General features: G+C 42.4%; 1 long non-coding RNA gene across 1 annotated transcript in view; it reads right to left on the bottom strand.

The window, feature by feature from the left end:
• LOC133215237 (uncharacterized) overlaps nt 1-22,504 on the bottom strand; it is a 51,223-nt gene extending 28,719 nt beyond the window's left edge. Inside the window, exons 1-2 of the long non-coding RNA XR_009726348.1 lie at nt 22,395-22,504; nt 18,650-18,777 (exon numbers count right to left, since the gene is read on the bottom strand). This is a non-coding gene — a long non-coding RNA (uncharacterized LOC133215237). The remainder of the gene's footprint in view (nt 1-18,649; nt 18,778-22,394) is intronic.
• Between the last annotated feature and the right edge of the window lie 855 nt (nt 22,505-23,359).

Raw genomic sequence — 23,359 nt, 5'->3', positions numbered from 1 at the left:
ACTAGATATCCACAGCCCGAGGACAGTCTTGGGAAAGTATCCCTCCCAGAGAACCTGAACATGTTTGCTTGTGACTTGCAGCTACTTTTTGTGACACAGACACTATTCAGAGTTTGCCCCCCAGAAGGTCTCTCCTTTGCATGGAACTGGCCATATGACGGGAAGGTAAAGATTCAGACTACTTGCAGCTACTGAAACAGTCATTAATTTCCTGTTTCAGTTGTGCATATCTTTAAACTGATACAGAAGATCAAATAGATGTCTTCAAGAGCTACAGAAGGAAAATACCACCTCCTAAAACTCTCACACCAACCACTTCCTTACACCAAGCTGAATTCGAGCACAAGAGATATGTTTTGCTGTAACTGAGCAACTTGCTACCTCCAAAGATGCGAGAGGTTTTTTCTGTTGAAAGAGAGTAAGAAACAGGGCATATAATACAGTTCTTCCCCTGACACACCTTCTGTGTTTCTGGCAATCGGTGATTTACCATTTAGGACGGAGGCTGTAGACAGTGTTTATTAGCTACAAACAAACCTATCCTACATGAATTTGTCTCATCTGTCTTCCAACTGATTTAAACCTTTGGCCTCCACAATATGTTGTGATTAAGAGTTTCACAACTTCATTACACACTGAATTAAAAAGTCCTTCCTTTGGTCTGTTTTAAAACTTCTGTCTGATACTTTTATTAGCTTCTCCTTATTTCTTTTATTACCAGGAACAATGAGTAATCCTTCCCTGTTCCTCATTCTTTATAATTTTATGAACCTACATTACCATTCATCTCTTTTCCAATCTAGTAGTCTCTTCTGCTACAGAAACCATTCAATATTTCTCAGCAGCTTTATTTCCCTCCCTTCTATCTTTTTCTAGCTGTGGTAACCATAACGGACCTGAACAGAGGCATAATCTATTCTGTGTTTTGTTTTAGTTCTTTTCTAGTCATTGCTACCTGTCTTTCATTTTGACCATCACTGAACACTGAATTGGCTTTCCAGGGAATTGTGCAGACTCCCAGTCCAATTTTCGGAACAGCAGCAGCTCAGCAGATCCTCACTGTTCATAGCTATGGTGGTTTATTTCCCCCTGTATGCATTATCATGCAGGTATGAATATTGGACTTCATATGCTATTTTATCACTTGGTCCTGCAGTATTGTCAGTGCCTTCTTAAACTCTTTGCAGTTCATTTTAGACTGTGTAAAGCCATACATGACTTCGGTACTGTTTGAGTAGGAACGGCTCTGGAATTCCACTAGCGGTCATTGCGAAGCATGATGGGCAGCACCGGTTCCAGCTGACATCCCTGTGGGATCCCACTGATGAGTTCCCCCATTTTTTCTCTTTCCATTTTATCCAATGGCTCGTTTATTTAACTGCCTATGCTGACTGGCCTTGTCAAAAGCTTTTAAAAAATCACTGTTATCCACATGGTTCTTTATTCCATGAAGTGTAGTAGCTGATGCAGGTGACAAAGAATGCATTGTAAGCATCAGTTCAGCTGTATCCATTTGCTTTCCCTTTGTACTCTAGTGTCTAAGCCATCTAGTCCTGATAATTAGTTATTATTAATTTCATCATTTGGTTGTTCAGCTCCTTCTGATGATTCACCTTCCTACAGTTCCTCAGAATTTCCCTGGTAAAGATATTCTCCTACATGGGAACTTCTGTATGATCCGCTATAGAAAAATGCCAGCACGATAAAGTTTACTGCTATAGCTGTTGCCAAACACTTCTACCCATTTTTTTCAGATAGTCATGGAGATTACTCGCACCTCCATGGGAGCTCAGAACCAGGGTATATTTACTATTGTATTTGCTGTTGCTTTATGTTGTACCTTGTGATAATGTTGAAATCTGTATTATTTCTCATTTATATATGGATCCTGTAATTATTCAATCCTTGTATAGTATTGAAAAACTTCCTGATGACTTCTTTCCTGAAATAGAACAATCAATTGAACATGCTGAAGTTGTCTTGACTCCTTCTCTTAATAATGATTCAAGACACATTCATGTGCTTTGCGGGATCATTATTTAGATTTAATAAAGGGGTTTTTGGGAACTACTATTGCCTTGAATCAGATGTCCATTGCTGCTAGGCAATTAGATCTTCTCAAAAAACTCCTCCTGCCAACCTTAGGGACTATTACGATCCTCAGGAAGGTTGGAAACCCTTATTTGCAAAGATTCAGGAAGCTATTTCTAGCGTTGTTCTGAGTTTTCCTATTCCAGGAAGAACAGCAGCTGTGTCCTCTGAGTTGTATAAAATTCAAGAAGATGATATCCAAAAAGCAAAAAGATTGTTATGGTGGTAGGTTAATGCTTTAACTTTGAGTGAATCAGTTATGCCATTGGTTCTCAAAGGTCTCCGCTTGCCACTGGAACTGTAAAGGCAAAGAGTGAAAGGATTGTTGTCCCTACAGCTACTCATTCCCCACAAGACACCCAAGCCTGTTCTTCTCTGTCCCTGCATTAGCAGACAATCTGATGTGTAACCTTTCTCTCTTTCATTGGCTTTTTCTCAAAAGAACAGCCAGAAATTCATTTAAGCACTGTTCTTCTGTTATCATTTGCACAAGTTGCAAGGAGAGGGCTCTTTTTTCCAGGGAATCTTGCAAGAGTTTTCCAAGCCCTAGCCATGAAGAAATAATTGCCTCCTACCTGTTGGCCAAACAGCTGCTGTAGTTTGATTCCTGCTCCTTTCTTTTTGGCTCCTATTCTCCTGGAGAATTGCTAGCTATTGCTGAAATTTGCATTGTGCGTGGTTTTATTAATTCATCAAATGCCAATGAACTGGTTCCTCATTCTGTTTGACCAGCTGTTTCATATAATCTGTTGTTACAATTGGCTTTAAAAATCTCCCAGGAGGAGCACAATAACTCAAATTTGTCAGATCTGCAGTAATTCATGAAAGATGGTTAGTATGTGGAAATCCACATTTCTTAAGCACAAGTATCAAGATACCAGCCCTATTGTTGAAACCAAGATGGGACTTCCAATATAACCCGCTTGTCACTTACAGTTCCTCCCCCCCCTTCATATTATGGCATAGCCTGAAATTTTCCATGTTTGGTCTTAGTCCAGGATTCAATATTCAGTGTGTTTTCTGTTAAGAGAGAAGAAAATATGTTCAGATTAGCACTGAGCAATCCAAGCAATTAAGAAAATTACTCAGATGCTCCTTATACTTGGATATATATATATGTATATATAAACAGAATGTTTTCTTTAAAGCCTCACATTTGACATGTGTCTAAGAGGAATGTGTGGTTTGCCTTGATAGAAGAAATACGGTAATGAATGCTGAAGCATTTTCTACATTGTAATTTGTAATTGCCCTTACTGGTTTAGCAATAAGTATATAAGTATAATGTTCAGAGAGTTTCTAGTTATGGTTGTTTGACTGCAACACAGAACTTTTTGTTATCTTATTTGACTCAGGAGTTACGTAAGATGTCATTTAGAAACCACTGTCTGGCATATATGATGTCGAATGCATGTACCCTGAAGAGATTCTCAGCATTTTCTTTACAAAACCTGTGGCTCAACGCTTTTTTCCTGCAGCACCTCCTCACCTGTACAACAGTTCTGCATAAAACAGTTAAAGCTCTGGGTTACTGGCTGGGCTTAAACCACAACATGGGCATAAACCTCAATGTGGAATAACAGATTTTTAAATCATTAGTTTTGAGTCCATTCTGGTATTCATAGGAAATGCTCTTAAATGCAATTAGAGAGGCAGCAACCAGGTCTTTCATAAAAGTTCAACTCCATGATAACATAAAGCAATATATCGTTAATGAACAGTTGCTTATATAAGTTTAGGCCTCATCTTCAGACTCAGCTGGTCAGAAAATGTTTGATATCATCCACCACACACAGCCTGCCAGCATAACAGCAGTTATGTCTATGTGGAGATCTTCTAAAAGCAGCCTAAGATCATCCCTACACTGCAAAGTAAGGCGGACATACAAGCTGGATTCAAGCACACTTCTCATCCATACAACATGACCTACACATCGATACCCTCCTTGGGAGGAACCCCACTTTTGCTGCCCATTGGCTCATTCATCCTTCCTGAACACAGCCCACTGACAGAAGAGCCAGGGCTCCAACTGTGGCCACTGAACTCCAAATTCCTCTGCTTTAGAGAGTCAGAAGCCCTCCTGGCTACCAGTCTTCTGACACACGCATGAAAATAGGGCGGGATGGTGGTGGGGGAAAGCCTAGACTTCAGAGCGGGTTCAGAGCCAGAGTGTGACACAGAAGCTGATGCTGGCTCCGCAGCCTTATTGGCAACGGCAGGTAGGGACCAGGAGTGATGTCTCCAAGGCTAGGACTGACATAAGTACTCTTAGAACTGCCCACCTCACATGGCTGAGAAGCAGCGTGTTAACAGCTAGCAATGAAAAATAGATCAGCTGTGGGAAGAGGAGCTTTTGTCTTGCTGGGTACCCCAGAAGCAGCTCCCTAAAGAAACTGAAGCAGATGCTCCACCTCTCCTCTCTGTGCCTACAACAGCTCTTCCAGTCTACACAGTTTCAGCCTGTGCAACAGCCTGAAATGCAGACGATGCAGAAGTGGGCGTACCGTCCTTAGCTCTGATATCTAATTTTGTGTGTCTTAAGGAGACTGGCTCTTCAAAGCACCCAGCTGCTGCTCTGGGGTCTCATGCATAATTTACTTCCTCAGAGAACAAGGAACGTCTTTCAGCTTCATTAGCAGTAGGTAATCCTGCTGACTTTAGATGCAGCGAGATCCCTGGTTTAGCTTCCTTGTGGGAATGACTGCTTACAAATAAAACATAGCCAGCTTGCGGTTAAAGCACAGGATCTTTGCTCTATTCCTGGAATTGCAGCAGATTTCCTGTGTGGCTTTGGACAAGTCACGTAAGCCAAAGTATTCAAACCTGGGGCCAAGCCACTGGGTGCTCAGCAGCTTGAAAATCAGGTGTTTGTTTATTTGGGCAAGTATAGATTTAGGACCCTTATTTTTGGCATCCACTTTTTAAAAATCGTTAGCCTGTGTGTCTCAGATTCAGCACCTACATGGCCATGTTATACAGCCAGCCAAACGCCATGTCAAATCTGGGGAGAGTGCTCATGTCAGGCCAGTTATCTACATCTGAATTTAGGTGCCTGTCTTTCTTTTACAAGGGTGATCATGTTGGGCTTCATGTTTAAGCCAAGAACTTTCACCTACGAATGAAGAGGGCCCAGGACCACACTTCTAGCTCTTCAGGCCTTTCAGAGGCTCAGCATGTCACAGGTGGCAATGCTCTACTCCCTTATCCAGACCACGATCGTTTGTACTGGTGTCTACTATACCCCTGCAGTTATACTTGATTTGGACAGTCGTTAAATATCCCTTTTGTATTCTTGGGGGGGCAAAACTCAACACTTGCTAGGCACCAAGGTCTAGCAAGTTGTTCTCATCCTGAAAATGAACTAGACTTTTTTTTCCCCCTAAAAAAGGAACCCCAGAATTTGCCTGCTAGTTTGTTTGTTCTCACCACCTCCCTCAAGATATAAGCCTTCTGTCAGGATACAATCACCAGAAAACATAATCTAGTACCTTTTTAAACAGAAAAATGCAAGGTAGAAGTCCAAACCCAACAGTTATTTTTCATTCCCTGTTTTAAATAACCTGTCAAAATAAACAAATACCTTCTAGGCTGCGACTTTCAGTGGCAATTTTTAGTGCTGGCTGAATTTTAACAGCCAACTTATAACAACAATACACCCTTATTGGCAGTGGCATGTATGCTACCATGGTAAAAATATTTTCAATGTGCAGACACTGTATGGCATTTTAATAGAAATATTCTTTTTATTTTTGCTGACAGACTCCTCAGGCAAAGCTGGTTGATTGGGGAAGCATACCCACAGGCTGGCCAGCTGCTTGCTGCGTTCAACACACTGCTCTTACACCGGAGGGGGTTACCAGGAAGGAGGAGCAGGGTATCTAATCTTAGTCCTCATTAAGACCTCCATAGTGAAGCCTAACTGGTGACACCAATGACGTATTTCATACCCAAAAAGACTGAAGGACAGTTTTTTTTCCCTGTACACAGTAGACCTGTCAATTCATGTGGCAAGAAGCAGGTACAAAAGCAGGTGATGGCTCTAAAAATACTGATGGTGAGTGAGATTTTCTAGCAAAGTGGATTAAAAATCCAAGGGAATCTTTAAACCAAATATTGGCTTTTGTAGAACAACAAAACCAGGATAGTGTTTCCACTCAGCCATAAAAGTTACTGCGGTTGTGTAATCATGTTGAGTTGTGGCCTTAGGAGAAGTTATAAAGCAGCTGCAGCAAATTAACTTTTCAAAAGTTATTATGGATTGGATGGAATCTAGAAAATTCCCCCATGTTATTTTTTGTAATAGAACTGCAAAATGAACAGCCGTGGATGGGGTCTGATCTCAGGCCTCTCACCCTGCACAAGCACAGGCCTGAACACTTCAAGGGGATATGTAAAGCCAACAACCCCCCTTCACTCAGAACAAATACCCTCCTCCCAAACACAGGTGGACATCTTTTTTCCTGTCTAAGTGCCTGATCTGGATCCCACAGAATCCAGCCGCAGGAAAGCCACTACAGAGGCCTGACAGACCCTAAGATAAGGTGTAAGTTTGTGAAGTGACCTCAAATGACTGGCTTCTTGTAGAACAGTTGGGAATAATCACACCTGAGAAAGGGGGGTGTAACACCAGAGGGAAACCCATGGGAGGGTTGCCACAGCTGGCACAGGGGGAAATCCTGTGTTCAGTATGGTGCTGTAAATGGGAAGCCACTGGGTCTCAGGTTAAAACACAGCACTCCATCTCCTGCGTTCCAGCAAGCCCAGAACTCAGGCAGAACAACACCCTCTGGCCTCACCTGGGAAGAAGTTACAGTCACTCAACTATAGGAAGCACCTTGACTTTCTAGGAGGAGGCAGCTGCGGACCTTATCCAAAGTGTAGTTTGTGAAAGAACAGCACAGCTTTGCAGAGCACTTTGAGGTTGCTGAGCATGTGGAGTAAGCAGAAGACAGAGGATCCATACAACAGCAGGAAATAGACCAACAGTACTGCACAAAAAGATGTGAAGTAAAACAGAAGAAGACATTGGTGTCGTCTTCACCACAGTCATTAAGTATTTGGGCTAGAAAATTTGGCATTTGGGAAATGAACACGCATGAAAACTCCTGGACTAAGCCATGAGAAAAATCATCCAGTAATAGCCAGAAACACGTGGGGTGGGGGGAGGCAGGCATATTAGAAAAGAGCATGCCTCAATGATGAACAAAATCCATACTGCAGCTGATTTAGGACAAATGCCTTACATCTTAACCCGTAAAAGCTCTTGAATTAGACCTTAAAGAAGCAAGGCACTAGAAATGCATTACCTCTGACTTTTTGTCTGTATTGTTTTGCCCAGTCAGTGGTCTGAAATGTACATACCTGTCTTTTGACTCATCATGTGTAACAAAATGTGAAGCATTGGAGTGACTCTAGGACATGGAGTTCCAGGTTCTTGTGGCTGCACCAGGTGACAGTCTCAGAGCACTTGGATTCATGTCTAAACACAGAAGAGGCCAGTGCTTCCATGTATGCACCCTCTGAGTATTTAGAAGGAAACATGAATTAGCTGTGCCTATGTCACCCTTAAGAACAGGGTACATGGCATTTCTGTCTATTCAAAGCTGGCTAGTGTACTAAATCTGAAGGATCTGGCCCATTGCAATAGTAGTATGTGACATGTACAATGTTTCAGACGTTCAGAGTGTTCTCTCAGCATAAATTAGTGACTTCTCACTAACATTCATGTGAGACAGGTATTTACATAAATAGGGAAACCAAGACCCTATTTTTGGAACATTCTGGAACAGGAAGCTGAGTTTGTCTACCAAAGAACTTGAAACAGAGCACACAAATGCCTTTCATACAGAAAAAAAAATGACTTTGTATACAAAAAAGTTTTTGACAAAATATTGCTATTTTTAATATCCACGAATTGGCCTCCCTAGAGGCAAATAATGATTGAGGTGCTCTGAGGGACTGAACAGAGCCTACAGGTACTGTTCTTTGCAAATCTTTTTTAAAAAATGTCAATTTCCAGGCAATCATTAGAAAATAAAAAAAGAGTTCAAAGTCTCTTCCCTCTTTGTGTTTCATAACTCAGATCTTTTCTGCTTAACTTCCCACTTGCCTGGGTCAGTGGTTGTCTCTTTCAATGTCTCTTTGCACTGCTCAAGGGCAAAAGCCTTAAAAGAGCCTCTGAATTAGTGATGACCATTCTCTGGCCTGCAGGCTGATGGTAGCATGTGAACCATTTACAAGGGATCTGGGAAAAGTGACTGAGTAGAAGTGTTGTCACTGTGCTTATGACATGCTTCACCTCTGCTATAAATTTTGTAGGGGTCCACTAATTGGGAGACACTGGAAAACACTGCTCTAAATGACCTCATAATGATATTTATCAAAATATCAGCTGACCTGTGGAAGGCTCTCCTCATGGGTCTTGTTCCTCATAATACAAACAAAACTACTACGGAAAAATAGATTCCTGATAGATTAATGAGTTATGGATATCTAATGTTTAAAGTACTAAAAAAGCAGGAGGTGAAAAAAGATTACCTTAGTGTGACCTGAATGATTCAAACCCAAATCAGAAGATACAGACAAATAAACCTGAAGGATGGATAGGTCATCCCTACATGGTATGACAACTCTTTTAAAGTCAGCATGTGACTATTCTGCACCTCTACTGGAAGCAGATCGTAAACTACAGTGACTGCACACCTCCCCACCCCATCACTTCCAGAGTCATCAGTTGGTTGTACATGCTTTTTATTGCTTCTGGGCTAGAAACTGGGACAGAAATGGATTCAACTGCAGGATCTGTTTTGCACTGTTTACTACTTATTTGGTGTGCAGAGGGCAGCATTTTCAAAAAGCCTTTGTGATACTACAACTGTTCACTAATGAAATGTCAGTGGGAACTTTACCACTGACTTCACCAGGATCAGCTTTAGGTCAATGCTAGGCTCTTTGTGGAGAAAAAGATAATCCAACAAAACCAACCAAAAGCCCTCAAACTTTGTTTTCCTTAAAATGATGTCTTGTGAGTGCATTACAGAGTGATGCCAGTCCAAGGGGGGCAGGAAAGAATGCTGAGAGATGAAATGCAGATTCTCCTCTAAATATGAAGCGCAGAAAGCAGCCAGTGGATTGCCATATTTACAGTGTGTAATCAGCAGGAAGCTGTCACAGATGCCCTACATTCTCCAAACAATGTTTCAGTTTCTCTTTCCCTTCAAGATATTCTTTAAGAGCCCCCTTATTTTCCTTCATACCATCACAGATGGTTTTAATTCAAATTACTTCATTTTTCCATCTCAGTGTAAGCATGTATTTGTGCTTGAGAATCTGTACTATTCTTACCAGTACGGATGAGGGTTCTCATTTCTACACTAGTCCAATAACGATGAAAACTTTCCAATAAAGAGCCTTCCCCAAAGTGAACATTTCCCAATCACTTTTTTGAATGAAAATGGTGATCCTACTGCTAGGACCTGGTTTTCATGTCATGTTCAGTTTGTACTTGCTGCAGTGTCCAAACCTCATCCAAACCTTATTCAGAATTAGTGGAAGTTTTTGTTATCACCTCCAAAGGACATAGGCTTGCAGTATAGCTTGTTACAGAATAATTTTGTTTTCTTCTACATGAACGGTCTTGTTCCCATTTACTCCTGCATATTTCTGCTGGGTGTTGTATCCTCACAAGGGGTGTTGCACAGTAACAAGAATTTTTGCCCTCAAATATACCTTCCTTAAAGCCCACTTATTGTTTTGGGGAAGTGCTCAGTTCCTTCAATTGTTTTCCTATCAATAAACTTTCACTCATGAATATGTTCTCCATGCTGGTGGCAAGTTTTACCTTTACAGCAGGCAAACAGAAAGGTAGCTGGACCATGCAAACTCAACTGCTTCTTAGCTTTATACTAGCATGAATGAAATATTTTATGGGTGCCACACTGTTCAATTCTGGCACTGAATGTCTCAGTAACTGAGATCATATGCAAAACAGCTGCTTTTCCAGGTGACATATCCATTGTCCCTATAGGAACATTGCATCCAAACCCTATGCAAACACACTACAGGGAACAAAGCTGGCTTATCTCCATAAGGCATTCATAGGATTGGAACAGGAAGCCAGTGCATTGTGTGCGCTATATTTTTGACTCTATGTTCCAGAGAAAAATGTCAGAAAAGAAGGAAGACATGGTCCATTAAGTCTGCAGTGCAACCAGGTTGTAGTCGTGAACTGAGAACGGGAGCTGCTCACCAGCTTCTTGAAGACCTGGCAGTAAATGGGGAAAACAAAAAAATTAATGGCTATGGCCTCAGCTTTCATAGCCATATCTCCATCCACTATAAATTTAAGCTGCTCCAGTAGAATTAGTATGGATCGCTGTGAATCTGGCCACAGGCCTCCTAAGCCCAGACTTGCTTCAGGTCATTTTCCTGAATAACAGTATACACAGGCCACCATTTTCCAAGTGACTTAAGGCTGCCCAGTACGTGAATCAATGTGAAAATCCTAGCCTGAATATTTTCAGTGGCAGCAGAAAATGACTCTCTGCTTCTAATACACATTATCTGTTTTAATAAACAGAGTTCCTTTGTGTCTCCAAAGAAAATCCATACACTCTTCCAAGGTGACTTTGTTATTTATGAATGGTACCTGTGTGTAGCCAGAGTTCCCTGCTTGTGACAAATAGCTCCTGAGCTACACACATTAAAAAGTAGTTTTAAAGCAAGAAAATAGATTGAAAAGAATGAATGTTTAGATAGAACACCATCAAAAGAATCATTCATGATAGGTCAACCACTTTATTACCCCTCGGTCTACTTTATTGCAGACTCAGAGAAGTAGATGATATGGATAATAGCAACTCATACCTTAAATTTCACCCTCAATCATAAAGCTTTTCTCTCTGTTTTCCACTTTACATGGAACAGCCAAGCCACTTATGTACTTGCTGAAGGCAACTGCCCACTTCTTACAGAAACCCTAAAAAGATGAAGTGATGACACAGTTATAAATAAACAATAGCTTGTTTTACAGAAGAACTGTTCGTTATATGCTGTTTATAAATGAGTCCCAGATGTCTTTTTCTTACATGTACATCTGCATATAGTCATCAGTTTTGGCAAGGACAGCATGGAGCACGGTAACTCAGCATCAGTCAGGCTCACAGACTAGCCTGGAATTTATCATTGCAGAGGGCTAGTTGTCATGGCTTTGACCAATAAAAGTAGTGAAGCAATGCTTCTGCTATTTAAGTTTAGTCCATTTTGAAGCATGCCAACTAGACTCCTGGGCTCTGCAGCCTAGCTCTGTAAAGGAGGTGGTTTTAACCTGCTTATCAAAGACTAGTGGTAAGGTTTCAAAAAGTGAGTGCAAGAGGCTTCTAATTAGTCTTTAATATATGCCACCCACAGAACCAAGAAAATGGACCTACTCGAGCAAGTCCAGAGGAGGGCCATGAAGATGATCGTGGGACAGGAGCACCTATCCTGTGAAGACAGGCTGAGATACCCAGGGTTGTTCAGGTTGGAGAAGAGAAGGCTCAGGGCAGAGGTTGTAGGAGCCTTCCAGTACCTAAAGGGGGCCTAAAATAAAAGCAGGAGAGACTTTTTACAAGGGCATGTAGTGATAGGACAAGGGGGAATGGCTTTAAGCTGACAAAGGGGATATTTAGATTAGATATTTGGAAAAAATTCTTTACTATGAGGGTGGTGAGACACTGGAACAGGTTGCCCACAGTTGCCCCATCCCTGAAAGTGTTCAAGGCCAGGTTGGATGGTCTAGTGGAAGGTGTCCTTGCCAATGGCAGTGGGCTTGGAACAAGATGATCTTTAAGGTCTCTTCCAACCCAAACCATTCTATGATTCTATGAAATGGGGGGGAAGTGGATCAAAACTGCAAGAATACTCCTCTCTTAATGTAATTTTATATTGATTGCAAGTGTAAGCCATCAGCAGTAATACACCAGCAGAGGCTGTTTCTTAAAGAAAGGGTTGGTGACATTCATTGGATCAGATTGATAGACACTGCTCTGACATCTCCTGGTTATCTTGGCCTTGGAGAATTATTAGTATTCAGACATGTCTTCCCCATTCTCTTGCACTTTCCCAGCAGCAGGCCAATTTAAGCAATGGTCCTTCTAACCAATCTGCTGACCATTTAGTTTCCTAGATACTTCCACTGCCCTACATGCAGAAAGAGGACTGAATGCATAGATGTAGAAGCTTAACTCATGGTACAGGTCCCTCTTTTTCAGGTGTTTTTCTTGATTCACAAAGGATCCTGATGTACCATTCCTCTGCTGGGAAATGGCTGGACTTGTTACTACTGTTATCCATGGGATGTTATTAGTTACTGTCATACCATGTTGCCTAAGAAACTCAGTCCTTAGGTTAGCATCTCATTGTGCTAGGAACAGCAAACCCTCTGGCTAAACTCTGGTCTAAAGGCTTTATGGACAGTGACTGAAGACAATGAATGGGCGTAGATTAGGGATGCCAAGAAGTAAGGAGAAATACTGCAGGGCACAGTCAGCAGCAGTCATAGTGTACCACTGTTGTCACAGCCAGGCTGCTGTCACAGAAGACCAGGGAAGGGGAATCTGAAAACACATAGTGGAGTAACCCTGCAGGTTTTCCTGGGAAGCTTTCTCAGCAAAGGGGCACTATGTATGAGAACAGAAAGAACTCAGACTGAAGTTCTAACGCTGACATTAGATGCTGATAACAAAGCAGGTGAGAGATGAATTATCACCAAACATGATACCACAAGAATCTCACTGAGGGAGAGAAGCATCTCTCCATCAGGACAGTGTGGACAAGGAGCTTATAATAAGGAATAAGAAACAGTGTACAAGTCGAACAGAGAGGGTTGGCAGAGTGAGCACAATATTCGTTAGACTACATTCTCAATACAAAACTATTGGGTAGGGTGGTGGGTAGAGTAAGGTCAGGAAAAGGGTGTTGTGGCACTTCATGGGGTGGAAGAGCAAGAACAAAAGTCTAACAGATTTTGGTCTCATTTCCCAAGGAAATAATTCCAATATATGGCCCTACAATCCCTGTGTTAGTGTCCATATTTTGTCCTGTTTAATAACTTTTGTATCCATTGACTAAGTTCAGCCACATCTGTCAGATGAACAGGCATCTCAAAATACAAAACTCCTACATAGTTCATGAAAACAGAAGGCAGAAGACAGAGACCTTAGAATAGTCTTTGTCTTGACCATATCATCCATATTATGAATGCACTCCATATTAAACATCATACAGGAGAGAAAGAGGCCATATGTATGATCTCAATGACATAAGAGCTTCCACTGGCTACTAACATACCAAAGTTAGACAAACCCGTCAGAAAACAGGATACGTAACTTCAAATATTCATGGAAGAAGATAGAAATGCCTGTATATTAAAGGTGGCTTACGCTAAAGATGGCTTTGTTCCCATGTGATCATGTTTTTCTGAACCCATGCTCTTCTTCCACCTAGAAATTCCACCCTTTTTTAGGATATTTCAGGACTTCCTATGTTTGTTTGGATTTCTGGACCTCTGGCAGATGCAGGGAGACCTGGGCAGCAGATATAAGAGACTTTTTTACACCCTAGATACTTCAAATATATGAGTACACCCCACCATACACTAACAGGTCCTGACTAGTATCTATTAATGTACAAGATTACTTGTACAATAATAGATACTTGCACAAGATTATTAATGGCAGATAGACCTCAGTTTTCTGAGCCGTATCAGTGATGCCTGAACACATGTTTCATAGCTGGTCTTCACACATAATAAAAGTCCCACATGTTTTGGAAATGTTGGCTTTGCCAAGCATGTGCAGAACATCCTGTGTATCCTGTTCTTCCATGCTCTCATTCTGTAACCATAATGTCCACATTACTATGTCCAAAAAACCTCAAAAGAAAACATGGAAGAGCTATATATAGCTAACAAGGATATTTTGGATCCTTTTTACATAATCCAGAAATTAAAAATTATGAACAGACCTAAGCAAGAGATGAGTAGAGGCAGAAATGGTGAAGGCAGAGATGAGGGGGCAGGAGGGCTACAGGGCTTGTGATGAGAACAATTAAGAGTCCAGGGATGCTGAATGTGAGGTGGAGGATACATCAGCAAGGCAGGAAGAGGATTAGTTTGGGCAGAAGGATTTGGCTTACTGTTCAACCTCTGTTTCCTCCAGTGAACATGTTTTATGCAACATGTAAAGCAATAAGGAAAACCCAAAGGAAGGGTATGTGATATAAGCCGCTTTGAAAGCCTTTTTAATAAAAGGAGGTTTGAGCTGAGGGCCTCGCAGAGCCTCTGCACCATTGTGCTGGTATTTCCACCTCGCAGAAGCATTCCCAGCCGCCCCAGCCAAGCAAACAAACAAACAGCTGCCATGCTGTTTGCGTTGTAGATGAACTCAGAAGAAAATACAGCTGTAATTAGTTGGCACACAGCTGTTGAATTGAATCCTTTATTGCCCAGCTAGTAGTGCACTGAAATGTGGCTGAAGCTGCAGTGGCTGTATTCAGAACAAGGGGTGCCACAGAAGGGGTTAACCATACACCTGTTTGCATGTTCATAATGTAGGATTTTTCCTGAGCACATTATTAGTCTGTTAGCTCATTTAGAGGCCATAATGAAGTCATTATGATGCCACCAGTATATTTTGCCAGAAAGCTGGCAATCTTTAATCTGCTTCCTCTACAGCATCTCACAAAGGAAGGGAGAAACCAAAACACTGATTTCAACTAACAATGCATTTATTTGCTGTGCTGGGTCCCAGCACATGCTGAGAAGAAAATTCTTTTGTTTATTCCCCCCTCCTTCTGATGGATTTTACATAACAAGGAAGGCATAGAAGATCCCTTAATGCAACACAACGCCACTCCACCTTTTACATGCTTTTCATTTTCTCTGCACCTTTCTTTGACCTTTCAGCTGATGCAACCAAAGATGAAGTTAAAAGTTCTTTTAAAATAGCCCTGGTTAATGAGTAGCCATGCATATATACACATTGCCTCTAACTGCAGTGCCGCACTTGTACCTTCTTAGGAAGACAACAATATACACTCAGCAGGGATTTCTAGAAGTGTGTCAGGAAGCAATGGTTGGCATGCCAACAAAGAGGACTTTCTGGGATTCAGGGGAAGATAAGGCATGTGGATAAGAACAAAGACAAAAGGGCTAATCCACCCCAGTCCAGTTCCACACTCACCAGTGCATATGTGTTTACAAATGGGGCAAAATTTACTTTTGTCAATCCCTGCTTTTGTTCCCCAGCTAAACAAAACCCCACTGATACTTCAAGCTCACATGGGTAGCATTTAAGGCAGATGACCAAAGACGCTGAATGAGCTGAGTTTTCCCATTACCAACAGCTGGGATGTGGCTGGGTCATGCTACAGGGGAAGAGTTGAGCCATATCTATCCAGTCCTTCATGCATGAGAGAATGTATGTCTTACAGAGAGGTGAGCGGGTCAGGAAGTTGAGTTAAAGGGCAGGTGACTACTATGACTACTGATTCAAAGTTCATGAAAGCTTCCCACTATTTTCATCACCTAAAAAGCTCACCAGAGGGAAGTAATTTAGTACCAACTAAATACCAAAAAACTGCACAAGAAATCCTTCCATGATGCAGAAAGTTAGTAAATTCAATGGCTTGATCACAGTTAATGGCCAGATGTTCTGCTCCCTATCAAGTCCTCCTGAAGCTTCAGTTCAAACTCGTTTCTTCATACAATGGTAACTTTCTGAGTTACTAGATCATGCTGCACAAGGGTGACTTCTCACAAGAGCTCCCATCAGCCACATCCAATACTGATAACAGCACAGCAATGTTAGCAAAAAGCTGGGACACCAGCAGTTCTGAGCCCACCATCCTGCTTCAAGTGGCAAACAACTGCAGCACAACTGATACCTGCCTGCAGCTAAAGCTTGCAAATCCCCATTTTGTGATGGTACTCTCGTGTTAGAGCACTAGCAGCACAGCTGAATGCCAGCAGGGCTACTTGGTTTTGGTAGATGGTGCACAGCTGCCAGCAGCATGCTGACATGCTAGGATGATCTGAGCATCCCCTTGCAGCTGCAAAGGGATTCAGGGCTGCACCACAGCCCTGAATTACCACCCCTGTGCTCTCCTCCATTGCGTTCATGGTGCACTGCTGAGAGAGTTATTAGTGAGCCCTAAAGCAGGATAAAAATGAAGATGCATGCTCATGCCAAGGGAGCAGAGAGCATTAAGGGGCAAGGAAGGCACCGAGAGCAAGTGTGGATTGAAAGAGGAAGAGGCAATGAGTGTATCATGGGTTGCTTTTCAACAAAATAAATTATGTTCTCTGAATTTGTATGTGGCACATACTGCACAGCTGGGGAACTGTGATCAGATAAGAGGAAGAAGAATAGCCTTGGACTTAAAGCATGTGAGCAGAACCAGACAATGTGACTCTTGTAAACGGCTTTGACCACCCAGCTCACTGGTGGAGATCTTTGGGAGGGTTACTTGAAGCTGTAGCTTCCAAGATACATGGGCACTCCAGTGTGGAGGAAAGGAGAAAGCCAAGGATGGGGAAATTTTCATCCTTGGTCACTAGGAACAGCCAGCACAGTGTGTGCATGTTGCTCATATAGCAAAACTCTAGGCATTTTGCCACTCCTTGTGGTCACATCTAGCCCTTTGAGGCCCTGACAGCTTGTGTGCTCCCTCCTGCTGTGACCCAAGAGCCTGGGCATACAGGCTCCTTGCAGAGAGCCTGGGGACAATTAGATGGCTCTTGGAGATGGCCTTGAAAGCAAATGAACTGAGACTCAGAAGAACAGAGTTGAATGCCTGGGCCCAAGAAGCTGCACAGGGTATGAGTAGGACATCTGCACTCCCACCCTAAATGTTTTTCATGCTCTGTGTTTTGAACATGGCCTCAGAGCCATTGACCAATATTAGAGCTATGAACATTATTCTGGAGATGTTTCAACAGCCACTCTGTGCCTGACAGCAGGGAGTGCTGTACTCAGCACTTACACACAGAACATAAGCACTAGATCCATCCATTGCACACTGAAGCGATGGAGATACACTACACAGCTTCTACGGAGTTGGTGCAGAAGGTAAAACAAAACATAACTACGATTTCAACCCATAACACAAGGAGCTTTTGTGTTTATCCATGCTATGACCATGAGTGAAAATGAAGTAGCACCTTCTGGCCCTCAAGGTTGACAACCAGGCAGCTTGAAGCTCTCAGCAAAACTTGGAACCTACCAAGCCACCATTTTTAGGTGGGAAAATAAAAGAGGTGTAACCAGGGGGAAATTTAATAACAAATAATAACAGTAATAACAGATGTATGGCAGCCATTTAGAGTGGTGAAACCAAGACTTCTATTGAGGAACTTCGGCTTGGACTGGGGAGTAAAGTTGGCCCCAGCTGTAGCATGGGAGAGCTGTACAGCATGTTGGTGCTCCTACAGTGGTCAGATGGTGGTGGAGGGGTACCTGGGAAAGAGAGTGGTGGAAAGATGGATTTTTCATCACCACTGCAGAATGCATAGGCTTAGGTGCTTGAAGATCAGGAACATCAGCTTCTCTGGGCTAAATGCTTCATAGGTATCTGAGCCCACAGTTTTGAAAAGCCACTTGAATATTTTTCACTCCTGCACTTGCTGGCAGCACACTCAAACATTACCACCATTGATTTTAACAAGAGTTAGATAACCAAATACTGAATTGATACTATCAGCAGTCAGTCAAGAAGAGTCAAAGAGTGCAGGGAAATGAAGAGAGAGCTTCTGAGGTGCAGGTTAATCCCCTGATGCCTATGTCAGATTTCTATTATTAATACAGATTAATTACATTAATCATTATTTCCTAGCACTTTAAGAAGAAAATTTGCATGAATTTTTTGCTGGTCTTGTTAATCATGAAGCAGGTTATCACTAGAAACACTCCTAAATGAACTCACTTTTCAATTATGCTATGTATATATCCTATAGCTTGTAAATATCCAATGTGTAAATTACACTTTCATTTTTATCTCTCTCTATATATCCCTTTCATTCAAGATCACCTGAGGCCATGACATAGCCACATGCCTTAGCTACTGCATCAGCTGCAACTTTTCTGATGCTAGTATCATCTAGGCTTGAAGCCAGGTGTACATATGTGTACACTAAGACATCACAAACATATAGGAAAGAGCTATTTCTATACGAAGACTGTGTATGTTGAAAAGAGTAAACTTCAGTCTTCTCATGCTGCAAACTTGGCTAAGAAAACTCTGCATTTAACAGAGTCAAAAATGCTGCTTGAAGAATTACTGAAATGTCAAGCAGCATATGAAAGGACTCTGTTTTCATGTCGTCTCCATGCTCTAACTCCTTTCACATCCCTCAGGATTAAAATTTTTTTAAATTGCATTAAGAAAAAAAGGCTCAGTCATCTCAAGTGTTCAATTTAAATGCCAAGTTCCTGCCTGGATTCACATTTTCTAACTCAGTTTTAAATCATTGAAACCAGATTGAATAGGGTGCCTTGTTTGGTAAGCATTGCTGTTCACCTACCAACAGAACTTCAGTGTGGTCCCCTTCTGCAGACATTTACCCATTGACTTGATGGGGACTGCTCAGGAGAGGAAGGACCTTTCAGGCCTGCTGTGTATCCTTTTGTCTCATCCTGCTATTAAATCTCTCTGAAAAAGAAACATCAGCATTCTGGAAACTGATACTGTAGAAAATTCTGTGGTCCTTTGAACCCTGGAAGTGTCAATTCATGTTTTGCTTACAGAAGCAAAGCAAATGGCTTTTCCCCCTCAAATAACATAGCAATTGCTTTCTCTTTCTTGTCCACGGGACATTAAACAGTTGGGCGTGTTTGTTACACAAAATCAAATTAAAGAGAGCATGACAAGTTAGTGTGTGTCTTCTCTGAAGAATGAGAAAGAACTGATGCTCACGTTCCTGCCAGCACCACCCGCTTGTCTAACCTGGAAGCTCCAAATGCCATTTCCCAAGATAAGAGCAGTTCACGGGTGCTCTCCAGGTGTGGAGCTGTGATTTACCTCACTGCTAAGGGGGGCTAACTGTGGCCATGCATTTCAAGGGTGGAAAAGTCTTCCACCAGCATTCTTGTTTCTCCCTATTCATATGTCTCTGTATGTCCTCCCACATCACACTCCCTGTAAGCTGGATCCACTTATAGTTTCCTGTTTGGAAGTGGAAAGCAAATATTCCCCTTGGTCTACTCCCAGGATAACCACTACCAGCTCCAAAAACCCTAGTTAACTTCTGCTCTGTCCAAGCAGGATGCTCTTCCAAACATGCAGCCGCTGATCCAGGGGGCACAGCCATATCCTGCTGAAGAGGGAAAAGAAAAACAAGCACCAGAGCTTCAGCTGCATCGCCACAGGTAGTCATGGTTGTGGTGCCATTGCAATCCCTCTGGATTTGAGCAGCTCCACAGCAAACTCATAGCACCTTGAAGAGCCATGGCTGGCTTCACACTGGAAGTCCAGCAACATCCCATGTCTATGCCCTGGTTACATTGAGCTCCATGAGGCATTTCCCAGCACTCTGAGCTTTTTCCCTATCCTTCTCCTAGGAAGACTTTTATGATGGCAACATCCTGCCCCAGATGTAGGAAAAGAGAAAGGGTGTAGGGAAACGGTGGTGAAGAACAGAGCAGATATTAATATCCTCAGTGATGTCTGTATTTCATTTTCCCTTTTAATGTACAGGCTGTCACTTCAGCTGTAGTTGCTGTTTCCCTGATAGCACCTGGTTTGGGAGTTAAAGAAGAATATACTTTCTGTTGCTATTGCCCTGTAGGACAGACTAGCTTACTCTAAAGTTTCTCCTTGTTATGTATGTACATGTGAGTTTAATAAAGTTTGTTGTCTGTTTAAGCTCTGTTGTTGTCTACTCAATTGTAGGGAAGTGGGAAGCTGTCTTTATGCCAGAAGTTTTCTTATTGAAGTCTAACAAAACAGTGAGCAATCTAGACAAACCAATAACATGGCACCCTGTGTCCCCAAACCAGCATGCACTAAGAGCTTCATTAAAATCGATCTTGAATTCAGCAAGTAAATCAACACTCACCCAAGACAATACATTAAATTAATCAGGCACAAAATACCCCATACAGATCAGCAGGCCAAAAGTTTTTCAAAAGTAAGCACAACAGAAACCTTCAGTTCTTGGTCAATATCAAAGTACCATGATGTTTCACCACAAAGCAGCACATATAATTAGCAATCAATTACTCATTAAAATTGCCTTACGAAGCAAGACACGAGCACATACAACATCTCTAATTCCCTTTGTCTCACTGTGTTCTGGCCTTGTTTCATTATAAAAGCACCTCTAGGGTGTGCAAAAAGGCAAAAGGTCCCAGGCCCACTTGCTTGACTGGCAGAGTGTGGTGGGTACAGCAGACCATGACCAGGAGAGCTGGCTTCCTCATGATCCTGGAGGATGAGCCCTCTCACTGTTGGCAAACCCACCTTTCCTGCACAAACCCCAGACTTTCTGGGTGCAACTCCAGATGCCATGTCAGAAAGAGAATGGCACGGCAATGTCCTCCCTACATTGTCCCAAGCTACCAGTGCCTATGTCACTGGAAACAACCCAACTTCTCATCTTAGTTACCAGATCTCCCCAGACCTTAATACCATCTGCACCACCATGCAGGAGCATGGCCATGTTGCCCAGGAAATCCTGCCCAACAAGGAAACAATACCCCTTGTGATTATTGTATCTGCAAGGTTTGCAAATCTTGGAAGGGCAAATGATGGCAATGTTGTGGCTTGAGAGCCCCCTCCTCTGTCATTATTTCTAATACACCCCTATTTGTGCCTACCTGTTGGGCCATGACCTTCAATCAGCACCTCTCATGGTCAGCCTAACATTTGATTTTCCAACACCAGATGGGGAATCCATATTTCTAATGTAAGATTTCCAAGACAGCCACACATTACGTACCCCACTCCTATGGTACCAGGGGCTTTCTATCAACAAAAGTCTCCCCTAAGCATGGAGATACCAGAGACTGCAGCTTCCCAGAATGCCTGCATTCAGGAATTAACTAAGGTTAACACAGGGCCTGTGAAACAGACACGGATAAAATACCCTGATCACTAACAAAGTTTTAAAATAGGAAAAAAAGAAGATTTTCTGGGACCCCTGAAATATGGAGCTCTTATCCCCATGAAGCTCAGCAACAGGGACTCTGTAGGTAAAGACTACTCTCACTGTGCAGTGTGCTGCCCACAACTTTGCTTTGCCACGCAGCTGCACTAATACAGAGATTTAGAAATCTCCTTGCAAAGTCCATGTGGCCTTAAGGAGGTAAACCAGCAGTAGCCAGGAGATAATGCTTGAGAAAGGGTGAGTTTTATCTCCAAGGTGATTTGGATCGTTGAGCAGAGTTCTTGGTAAACTGGACTGTAAGATCCCATTTCTGAGAAATCACAGCAAACAAGGTGGCAGTAACTGGGAATTAAGACTGCAGGCGAAGTCCTTAGCAAAACCTGCTGCCTTGTGAAGTGATGCTGGTCCTTAGCGTGGCATATCAGCTAAGCAACGGCAGCAGGGGTCTCCTCCTTCTGAGGGCAGAGCCTGTGGGTTTGGAGTCGATGCGGGCACCTCTGCTGAGTGCTGGGCTGGGCAGGTGAGCCTCACAGTGCCAGAAAGCTTGCTCAGACCCAGGGCTGGTAATATGGGTGGAAGCACAGTTGCCCAGGGAGCAGTGAGGACAGGGAGCTCAGCCAGCTGACTCATGGTCATTTTTTATGCCACTGGCTTTCAGATAGACACCCAAAGAAAAAATAAAAAACAATCTTGGCACCAATTTGCTAGGAGAACATCCTAGAAGTATTTATTATTAAAAGGAGTGATTGAGCAGTGACATTCGGTGTTTCCATTTTTCAACCGTTTCTGTGCTTTTTCTTGTTTTTTTCCTTGCGGTCTTTGTAAAAACACCAGAATAATAGCAATTTATTAAGAACTGGCATTCACTCAAAATAGTTTCTCTTAATGTGAATGCTCTTACTGACATTGTAAAATTTATTTACAGTTTCTCTTTTTTCTTCTGTTCATTGTTTGGATGTACCATAGGACTCCAATAAAAAAACCTGTTATTTATGCTAAACAGATGTACTGTGAAAAGCCAGATGCAACATGGATGATAACCAGCAGCTGGGCAAGCCCTAACAGATAAGCTGCCTTTAATTGCAGGTTTCCTTCATGCCCCCGTTGTTACAGCAGTTTTCTCTGCTGCTCACTTCAATTGCAAGTGCACAGAGATGCTTACAATGAAGATCGAAGTCCCCATTACTTCCACAGGCTAAAGAATAAAGTGTGGGGATCACTTCCAAAGTGCTTTCTCAGTCTCCCCATGCCTCCTGATGCCTTTGCCAATTGAAAAAAAAAAAGAAAGAAAAAGAGACAAAAAACTAAACAAGGTGAGTTTGAAACAAAACATGCTAAAAACAACCAACCAACCAACCAAGACACAAAAGTGTGCAGGAAGTCGAAGCGCTGCCTGGATTTGCCTCAGACACATTTACCTCCAGAAATGGTCCCTCAAGACCAAGTAGAATTTGCCCTTGACAAAATACAGAAATGGCAAAGCAAACACCAATACAGCATGCTCATGGCAAGGTGCACTCCAACTTCACCCTGTGGTACCTCAGGTGCACACAGGCCCATACTACAGTGTTTAAGATCAAGAAAGTGACAAACACATAAAACCAGGTAGTACCCAGGATGGCCAAATGCTTGTTGCCTGTGTAGTCAGTGAAACAGGATGCACAAGGCACCCTACAGGTGGGGTGTGCTGGGTTCATGATTTCTTCACCCCTTTGACCACCTACAGAGCCAGAGCCTAGAGAGTAGGTGGTCTGAATCAGACATCACGCCTCCAGCCAAAGACATCAAAGTAAGCAAGCAGGACACAGCTGGATACTCCTGCTTTCTCCTGAATATGAGCCATTCCTGTGGCTCTCCTGCACAATTCATTCCATTGACATTGTTCAGTTCTCATCCTATAAAGCATTCATTTAACTCAGAGGGGAAGAAGAAGTCAATTAAAAGAAAAGTCCAACAATAAATTCTTACCATATTGTCCCAAACAGAAAGCTGGACCAGGTGCAGACCCATGATTAGGATCAAGTGATGGGAAGACGTCCAAAGTGTTCAGCTGAGCTGATTGCAGAGGTCTGGCTTTGAAGACTGTATACAATGAGGCAAGTCATTAATAGTTGGACTTTCACCTTC

This window comes from Neopsephotus bourkii, unplaced genomic scaffold (assembly GCF_033783945.1).
Source record: "Neopsephotus bourkii isolate Nb327-2 ecotype Australia unplaced genomic scaffold, CSIRO-AGI_Nbou_v1 NB_962, whole genome shotgun sequence".
Taxonomy (NCBI): domain Eukaryota; kingdom Metazoa; phylum Chordata; class Aves; order Psittaciformes; family Psittacidae; genus Neopsephotus; species Neopsephotus bourkii.
This window is presented reverse-complemented; position numbering and strand designations above follow the sequence as displayed.